A 9,029-nucleotide genomic window follows, 5' to 3' on the forward strand; every position below is an offset into this window, starting at 1 on the left:
TATGTGCAAATGTGTCAGCATACGGGTCCCTAAGTTAGACATAGCTGTGCACATGCCTTCATGTGGAACAGTTCTGTGACTCACTGTGACAGGTCATAGAGACAGCTCACAAACCTTTCATTTCCCACAGAAAAGCTGCCCTGCGGGAGGTCACCAGAGCTCACCTCTCTTGCTTAAGGCAAGAAAGGGAAAGAGAAAGAGAGAGAAAGGAGGAGAGAAAGGGAGTGGGGAGAGAAAGCATGAGAGAAAGAGAGAGAGAGAGAGCAGTCAGAGTATCCAGACAGAAATCCCAGCCCTGGCTTTCCTTTGTATTTTTGCACTTCTTGGAATGCAGCTGTGTCTGTCTGCCTCCCCCACCTCCCCGACTTCCAATCAGACCCTACACCAGCACGGGAAAGTGTCCCAGGACACCAGGACAACAGGTGGGGTGTAGTCAACCTGTGACACCCCCAGAATTCCTTCTGATAAGCAAAGGCTTGCCAGGTGTCTGGAATAATCTCTCCTGCTGACTACCAACTTTGGAAACATCTGCCACATGAACAATGTTATCTGTGTCTTTGGCCCATCATTAGGGAGTTGGAGGATCCATGGGCTGCTTCAAAAAGTTTGTGGAAATGTGACACTCAAATTTATTTTTAGTGCAAAGAAACTTTGAGGGGTAAGCATTGGGTCAGGGGTTAAATGTGTGCCTCTGACGCAAGAGTCATAAGGTTCAAGTCCCAGCTCTGATTCTGTTGTAACTGCCCACTGTCGTGCACCCTGTAAGGACTTCTATGACGACTTACATGCTTGGGTCCCTGCCACCCACACACATGGGAGACCAGGAGGGAGTTCCAGACTCTCGGGTTCATCATGGATCAGGCAGGAATGATACAGGCATTTGGGGCAAGAGCCCACAGGTGGAAAATATTCTGGCTGTCTCAGCCTTTCCAATAAATAAAATGAATAGTAAGTAGTTAAAACATCGCCCGAAATTGAAAATCAGGCACAGTTTTCCCATAGTTTGCATTTTCCGTGAAGTTTTAGAAGTACCTCCACATAGTAGGTTATACATGTCAGTGTGCAGGTACCAGAGAGCTGGGGAGATACATTTCCACGTAGGTTCAAGGCATAGGGAGGGCACTGAGAGGCAAGCACTACAGTGGAGAGCCCCATCACTCAGAAGACATGGGAGAAAAGGCTGCTGAGCTGTTTAGCATTGCTCGTGCTGCAGGCAGCATTGGCTGACCATAACCTTCCTCCACGGTGGGAGGAAGAGGCGAGATGGTGTAGGGTTGGAATGGCGTGGCTACAGGAAGTGTTGTGACCAAGAACCAGATTTCTTTCAGGCATATTTTCAGATTTGGAGCTTTAGGGTGCAAACACCACAGGGTCACTTCATGGTAAGACTCTTTCAGAATTCATTTCCAGCAGATACAACTGCTGATTGTCCTCTATGCTTATAGTCCTGCCTGTTGTGATAATAATGGTTTTCTTTAACCGATATCACATGGTATCTGGTACGAGGCACTTTACACATTGTAGGATAAGCCAGAGACAACTGTTGTGGTTCTAAGGCTGTGGACTGTTGGTAATTGCATCTGTTCTGCTTACTATTAATTTATCATGGTCTTATAAAGTAGGTCCCATTGCTATCAATCCCTTGTGAGACAAGAACATTACAGTAATGAAAAGTCATCTCCTTGAGGTTCCAGAACCACTCAATAGTGCCAGAGCTGGTGTCCAGGTACACACAAATGAAAATGGTGGGTGGGGACGGGGATGGTACTGATTTCTCTCTTTTTCTGAGAAAATCTGGGGCCTGTCTTGGAGTCAGATGAAATCTTCAGGAAAATCTGTTTCCAAAAAAGTGAGCCCACTTTTCTCCCCCGGCCCATGGGAGGAAGATGACATTTTTGGTTTTTGCACCGAGCTGGGTTCTGTGTTTGTGAGAAAGACCTGAATACTGCCTGCCCAGTGAGGGACTGTGGGCCTCCTGGCTTCAAAACAGAGCCTTAGCACTAAGGAAGACAGTGAGCAGGCAGCACTCCTGCAGAGTGCCAACAGCTAAGGACTGCACCTTGGCTTCCCCACGGCCAGCAGTCCCTCCTTGCTGGCAGCTGTATGTTCTAGCAACCAGAGCGTATGCAGTTGAATTTTAAATACGCAAGGAAACCAAAGATAGCTGGGCGTGCGGCGCCATCGTGTGGCCATACAACAGAAGGAAGGCAGGGAGGTTGTCGTATGGGGCTTTGAAGAATTAGGGACTCTATCCAGAGGAGACTGGGAACTGGGTCCTAATATAATTTACATTAGTCTTGAAAAAATGCCCCTCCGTGTAAGACGGGGCTCTCCAAGTGTGACTGTCCATCAATCATGGTTGCTTTACATGCTACCTGTGGAAAACAGGCAAGATGAGATTGGAGGCAGTGGATTCACTCACATTGAGGTGTTGTTGAAGCCCAAATCCAGCCATTTCCAAATCTAACCTAATCGTGGGGCAGCTGTTATGGCATAGTGGGTTGAGCTGCCCCCTTGGAGGGCCCACGCCCCATATCAGAGTGTGTGGTGCTAGTTCAAGCTGCCCTGCTTCCCGTTCAGCTTGCTGCTGATACACGTAACAGCAGGCAGCTGATGATGACTCAAGTGCTTGGGTCTCACGACCCATGTGGGAGACCCCAGTGGAGTTCCTGGCTCTTGGCTCTGAGCTAGCCTGGCCCTGGCTGATGCAGGCACTGAGGGAGTGAACCAGTAAATGCAAAGGAGCTTTCTCTTCTCTTATTCTCTCATCTTCATCTTCTTTCCTGTCCTCCACCTCCCCCTTCTTTCTCTCCTCCTCCTCCTCCTTCTTCTCCTTTTTATTCCATCGTTGTCTCTTCTCTATCCCTGCAACTCTGACTTTCAAATACATAAATCTTTTTTAGAAAACTCATCTAATCCATACTTTAATATATACACAGTCAACTGACGAACTTCACAGGCATGTGTGTTCTAAGAGCTCTCATGGTGCTAACTGCCAGGTTTGTCATGCCAGTCACTGTCTGTGTGCTTTATGCAAATTAGCCACCTCAGGTGCATGGGACAAGCCCATACCACAAATACTTGAGCTGTGTCTCAAGCCAGACCAAGGGCATCCAGCTCCTGACTGCAGAGCCCATACTTGGTCATGAGTTGGTGCAGTGCTATCTTTTTCTAAATTGTTTTCTCCAGGGGTCAGCCCTCCTTTGACAGTGGCGGAACCCTCTGAGAACTTCTCTCATGCACCTGCTTTCTGAGGGTGTGGCAAACAGTTTAAGTATCCAAAGGGATGGCAGGACAACCTTCTTTCATCATGGCAGTGATTCATGACTGTCACAGACCAGCCACTTTTACAGGCGTAAGTGAATCTCGTCCTCATCGACACGCCAGAGGTTGGAGTGTTGACATCCTGCCTGCTTGAGGACAATAAGAGGATATGTTTAACTTCCATCTCCCCTGGCCTCTCTATGCACTCTCCCTTTGCCTATTCTGTTTCCACTTTATTTACAAATGTATATTTGTGCCTATCATACAGAGTCGCCTGCTGCCTTTACAGGTCTCTTTCTAAATTTAAATGCCCCGATGGGAGGGATCTTGGTCTGCTGTTAGGGCCTGGAAGGGTGCTTGACAAGTGGGTCAAGTTATCAGTGGTAACTTGTAAATGAATGAATGACGTTTCTGAATTCTGTCTCATGTGCCATGCTTTCTGCAGAGGTGATCCTTTGCCCTGATACTCCCTTAGGCTAAATCATTCTCTGAGATCCCCAGACCTTGACATGTCAGTATCTCATAGTCTGCAGATCTTACTACCCGTGGTTTTACTCATACAGACAAGCTGTCAACTACTCCCTCCAACAACTGGTTGTTTCTGGTGTGGTTCCAAGTACCAAGGATAGAGTAGAGGGTGGACAGGACAGACCAAGCCACTCTCAGGGAGCTCCCAGCCAATGGGGACATAGATGTGTGCATGGCTGTTCACGTATATACATATATGTATGCATATGACCATGTGCTAAACCAAGACAAACACTGCAGAGCAGTCAGGGAAGGTCTCAGAGAGGTGACAGTTGAGCACTGGGAAGGGCAGGAGGCCATAAACTGTCTCACAAATCCTCCCTCTGACACCGCTTGCCTGGCTCAGACTCCCTTGTGACTCATTTCCAGTGACACTGGGACCTCCATCACAGCATTCATTTCCAACTTCCTTGCAATGCTGTAACCTTCTGCTTCATTCCAATCTCTCCCACTGGACTGAATGTTCCCAAGAGGAATGTCTTTTACTGTGAGTGCCTTAGTATTCTCTGATGACTGACAAAGGAAGAGGTAAGCAAGCAGGCTGTTCCTCCAAGACAGAATCTGGCTGGCTTTGGCATCCTTGGAGACTTTCAAACTGCCCGTATGCATGATTGTCTGAGGAAGGTCTGCTCAAACCCTGCACTCATCTCCCACCACACATAGTTGCACTTTAGAACATGAGCTGTCCAGACGCAGGCCACTATATGCAGAACTTGGGGAGGTGGTTCTAGGCGCCTGGTGTGGATCAGGGGTGCTGGAGCAGCTGGGGGCAGAGAGCTTCTAAGATGCAGTGTCTGCCTCTGGAGTTGGATTATGGTGGAGGGAAGTGGGAGGTGTGAAGGAGGAAGGGGACAATCAGGAGGTGGCTGGGGGCTTGAGAGTCCCTCTCTCCAAGGGTATGATTGGCATAGACTACTGCAATGCCACAGCACTTGAGTGACAGCTTCCAGACTCCCCCTCTCTCCAATGGGCTCTGCTGAGGATCCTGCTTTACCCTCCACTCCACAGCCCTACACTGGACAAGGCCCTATATTCCAGCTGATCAGTGTTGCTCACTGCTTCAGCCGTCTGCTCCACAGCCCCTGCCCTGCAGTCAAGGGCATCCACTTGATGTCACCCTCCCTGTGCCTTCCCTGACGTGCATCTCTCTGCATGCTGTCCCCTTGGGGGAAGACCAGCCCTTAGCATCTGTCATCACTCTCCATTGTCAAGTTCTTTCTCAAGAACTCAAGCCCCCTGTTCTCCCTCTCCCCAGAATACTTGTGAAGACACAGTTGCTTGGTGAAGCTGCAGGTGTTCAGCACTGTTTGATTCCACTAGGATCACCAGGTGATGAAGGGCAGTGTTTTGCTTGGCATAGAGCAGTTGCTGAATAGAGAATTGATGAATTGATTGAAGGGAAACTTCCTGCTTGACCAGCCGTGGGGTTGCTCCATCAGTATATCCTAGTCATATTTTTACGAGGTAGAATTGTCATGTTCTGCATAGGAATTTTGTATCATTGAATGGTCTTTCTGAAATTGGAACCCACTGGGTAAGACAGAATTTCACCTTAACAAAATTACAGGGTAGCAACTAGAATCAGAGGGAGTGGAAGGTGCTGGCATTGTGGTGCAGTGGGTGAAGCCACTGCTTACAGCACCAGTATCCCATATTGGAGTATCAGTTCAACTCCTGGCTTTCCTGCCTTTAACTGAGTTCCCTGTTAACGCACCTGAGAAAATAGCAGAAAATGGCCCAAGTACTTAGGTTCTAGATGGAATTTTGGTGTTTAAGCTTTGGTTTCAATCTGCTCCATTTGGGATTGAATCAATGGATCAAATACATTCTCTCTCACACATTCGTTTTCTCTGTCACCCTGGTTTTCAAAAACTTCTTAAAAATAAATAAAGCAATTTGGAAATGACAGCTGCATCAGACCTAGTCAGAAATATAGGTCTGTTATAATCATTTTTTTAAAAAAACTTACGGTGGGTTTGTAAGAACTGAAACATCTTATGGTATTATGTTTGGTTGCTGAACAACAATCTCCTTTCTAAAGTTATTTACTCTTAATCCTAAAAAATATTGGATGTCCCCTTATAGTATAAAAGAGATTCTGCAGATGTGATCCAACTAAGACATCTGGAGATGGAGAGAATATCCTTGATTATCCAGGAGGAGTTGGGGTCTTTACAGGGAAGCAAGAGGCTTTGGAGTCATACAAGCCAGGGGTCACTAGCCAAGCAGTGCAGGCAACACCTGGGACTGGAAAAAGGCAGAGAAGCGAATCCTCCTGAAAGCCTCCAGAGAGAACACAGCCCTGCTTCTACCTACAGTCATCCAAAGTCATCCACCAATTGGTTGGTGGTGGTCATGTGTGACAGCAACTGCGGGCCTCTCAGCAGGGAAGAGAAACTATCTGGCAAAGGCAGCTGGAGGCCAGTGGTTGAAGAATGAGCCAGATATCAGGGTCTTTTTTGAAAGTGTGTATTGTCGGTGCTTTTATTCATGTGGGCCAGTCTTACTGGCGTTAGGTGGTACCTCATTGATGTTTTAATTTGGATTTCCCTTATTGCCAGGGAACTTGAGCATTTTTTCATATGTTTATTTGCCATTTGGGTTTGTTCCTTTGTGAAGTGTCTGCCCATTTCCCGTGCCCATTTCTTGAGTGGCTTGTTTGTTTTGGTGTTTTGGCTGTTTTGTAGTTCTTTGTATATTCTGGAGATTAGCCCTCTATCACCTATGTAGTGCACGAAGATCTTCTCCCATTCTGTGGGCTGCTTTTTTACTTTATTGATTGTTTCCTTTGCTGTACAGAAGCTTCTTACTTTGATGAGGTCCCATTTGTTTATTCTGGTCTTGATTTCTATTGCTTTTGGAGTCCTTTTTAGGAAGTAGGGACCTACCCCTAGATCTTGCAGAGTATTTCCAACATTTTCTTCCAAAAGTTTGAAGGTTTCTGGATGTAGGTTTAGATCTTTTATCCATTTAGATTTGATCTTGGTGTATGGTGAGAGATGTGGGTCTATCTTTTTGTTTCTACAGGTTGACGAGGTTGCGGGGAAAAGGGAACCCTACTCCACTGCTGGTGGGGCTGCAGGCTGGTACAGCCTCTATGGAAATCAGTATGGAGAACATCAAACAACTCAAAATCAACATACCGTATGATCCAGCAATAGCACTCCTAGGAATATATCCAGAACACTTGTTTTATGAGAAACCAACATGCACTCCTATGTTCATAGCAGCACAATCAGTAATTGCAAAAACATGGAAGCAGCCAAAATGCCCATCAGCAGAGGATTGGATAAGAAAGCTATGGTTCATCTACTCCATGGAATACTACTCAGCTATTAAAAAAACAAAATGCAGTTCTTTGTGGCCAAATGGGCCAAACTGGAAACCATAATGCTAAGGGAAATGAGCCAATCCCAAAAGGTTAAATACCACATGTTTGCCTTAATTTAAGATGATATAATGTTATGTATAACATGTTATGTTATGTATGCTATATGCTGTGTATAAACTAAAATTGAAATGTCAATGAGGTGGTCACAGAAGGTGGTTAAGAACTCACATTTACTTTTAACATATTGGTTACTCATTACTATGTCAATTAATTCCATAATGATGTAAATTTTTGCTGATGGTATGTTGGAGCTTTTAATTGATCGGGATGATACTCTGCTGGCTCTGTCTTCAGACCAGAGAGGGTATACCTAAGAAGCCGTTGAACTTGACTGGAGAATAAGATGCTGGACTCTATGTTTGGTATATGCTTGCAATGGGGGAATCTCAACTGAACTTGAACTGTCGTTATGCAACAAGGTGGAGGAATCCACCATGGTGGGAGGGTTTGGGGAGGGGTGGGGAGAATCCCAGTACCTATGAAACTGTGTCACATAATACAATGTAATTAATTAATTAAAAATAATAAATAAATAAAAAAAGAAAGTGTGTATTGTCTAGGATGAGTAGATTTTCATGCATCCAAACTGAGTGAGCCCTGGGGACCCTCAAGTTGTTAGTCCAATGACCAGACAGTTCCACTGGGTAACTGAGCAGTTCAAATGGGGGGAAAAACTCAGTCATGCTGGGTTTTTGAGCAGCTTTTATTGTTTCTGATTTATCTCAAATCCCAGCAGGCATCATCTCAAGAGTGCAGATCTTGAAGTTTACCGTCAACTTCAATATCTAAAAATTATCCCACGCAGTCAAACCATTTCTCTGTTTACCAGTCTTGGGATTCTTTAGGCTTTTGGTATAAGGTTTTATTAAAGACAGAAACATAGAGATCATGAAGTAAAATAAGCATAGCTTCATGCCCCATGAGCAATAAAAGAGGTTTAAAAATCAGGATTCCAGCCATTTTCTGGGTCCTATTAGTGTTTTTCATATTTGGAAAAGCAAACTGTACACAGCATTTCCTCTACATATTGCTAGGGCCGATAAGAGGCAAAGGACCTTTACCCTGAGTTTACCTCAGTGGTGAACTTTCCAACATAAAGCTTCACACCAGGTCATACTTGGGTAATGCAAAGGCCCCACAGGTAAGTCCCAGTGCACTGATGTGGCTTATAAACCAAATCTCCCAAACATCCATTTTCAGCTAAGCTTCTGGATACAGTGGGGTTAGTATAACCGACAGAGTGAAAGAACCTCCCCCCTTAACATTGACATTGGCACTCCAAAAATAATATAGAGAAGAATTAAAACACCTCCAGTATGTTTCCATCCTGAAAATGTATTGATATGAAATTTCCAAGAATGTCATAGAATCATTAGTTAATTTTTTCTCTTAGGAACTGCAAACGCTTAGCTTGCACATAAATACAAGTTTTTGCTTCTTAAAAAAAAAAACACTGGATAAAAGTATCTGACTATGCAAGCCTGGCAGAAGGAAAGTTTTATTTGATTCTCAGAGTGACTTTAGCTTGGAAGGCCTTGGCTTAATACAGACGTTTGTTTTCCCTAGTCTATGTCCTGCCCCATCCCCACTGGCACACACATACCTGGGCATGCAGTCCCCAGAGAACTATGTGAGAATGGACAAAGCGCAGTGCATCCTCTAGGTCAGTGTCTTGCTACCTGGAGTGGCATGGCTGCATGTAGAAGAGCACGTTACAAGTGCAGAGTGTGCTGGCTCAGATGGCTCCTGGAGGCCCGAAATCCTCTCTGGACCAACAGAGCTCAGTGATTCTGATTACACTCCCCACCAGAGAAGAGGCAGCACATGGCCAGACACAGTCGGCAGT

This window comes from Ochotona princeps, chromosome 12, assembly GCF_030435755.1.
Source record: "Ochotona princeps isolate mOchPri1 chromosome 12, mOchPri1.hap1, whole genome shotgun sequence".
In the NCBI taxonomy this organism is placed as follows: domain Eukaryota; kingdom Metazoa; phylum Chordata; class Mammalia; order Lagomorpha; family Ochotonidae; genus Ochotona; species Ochotona princeps.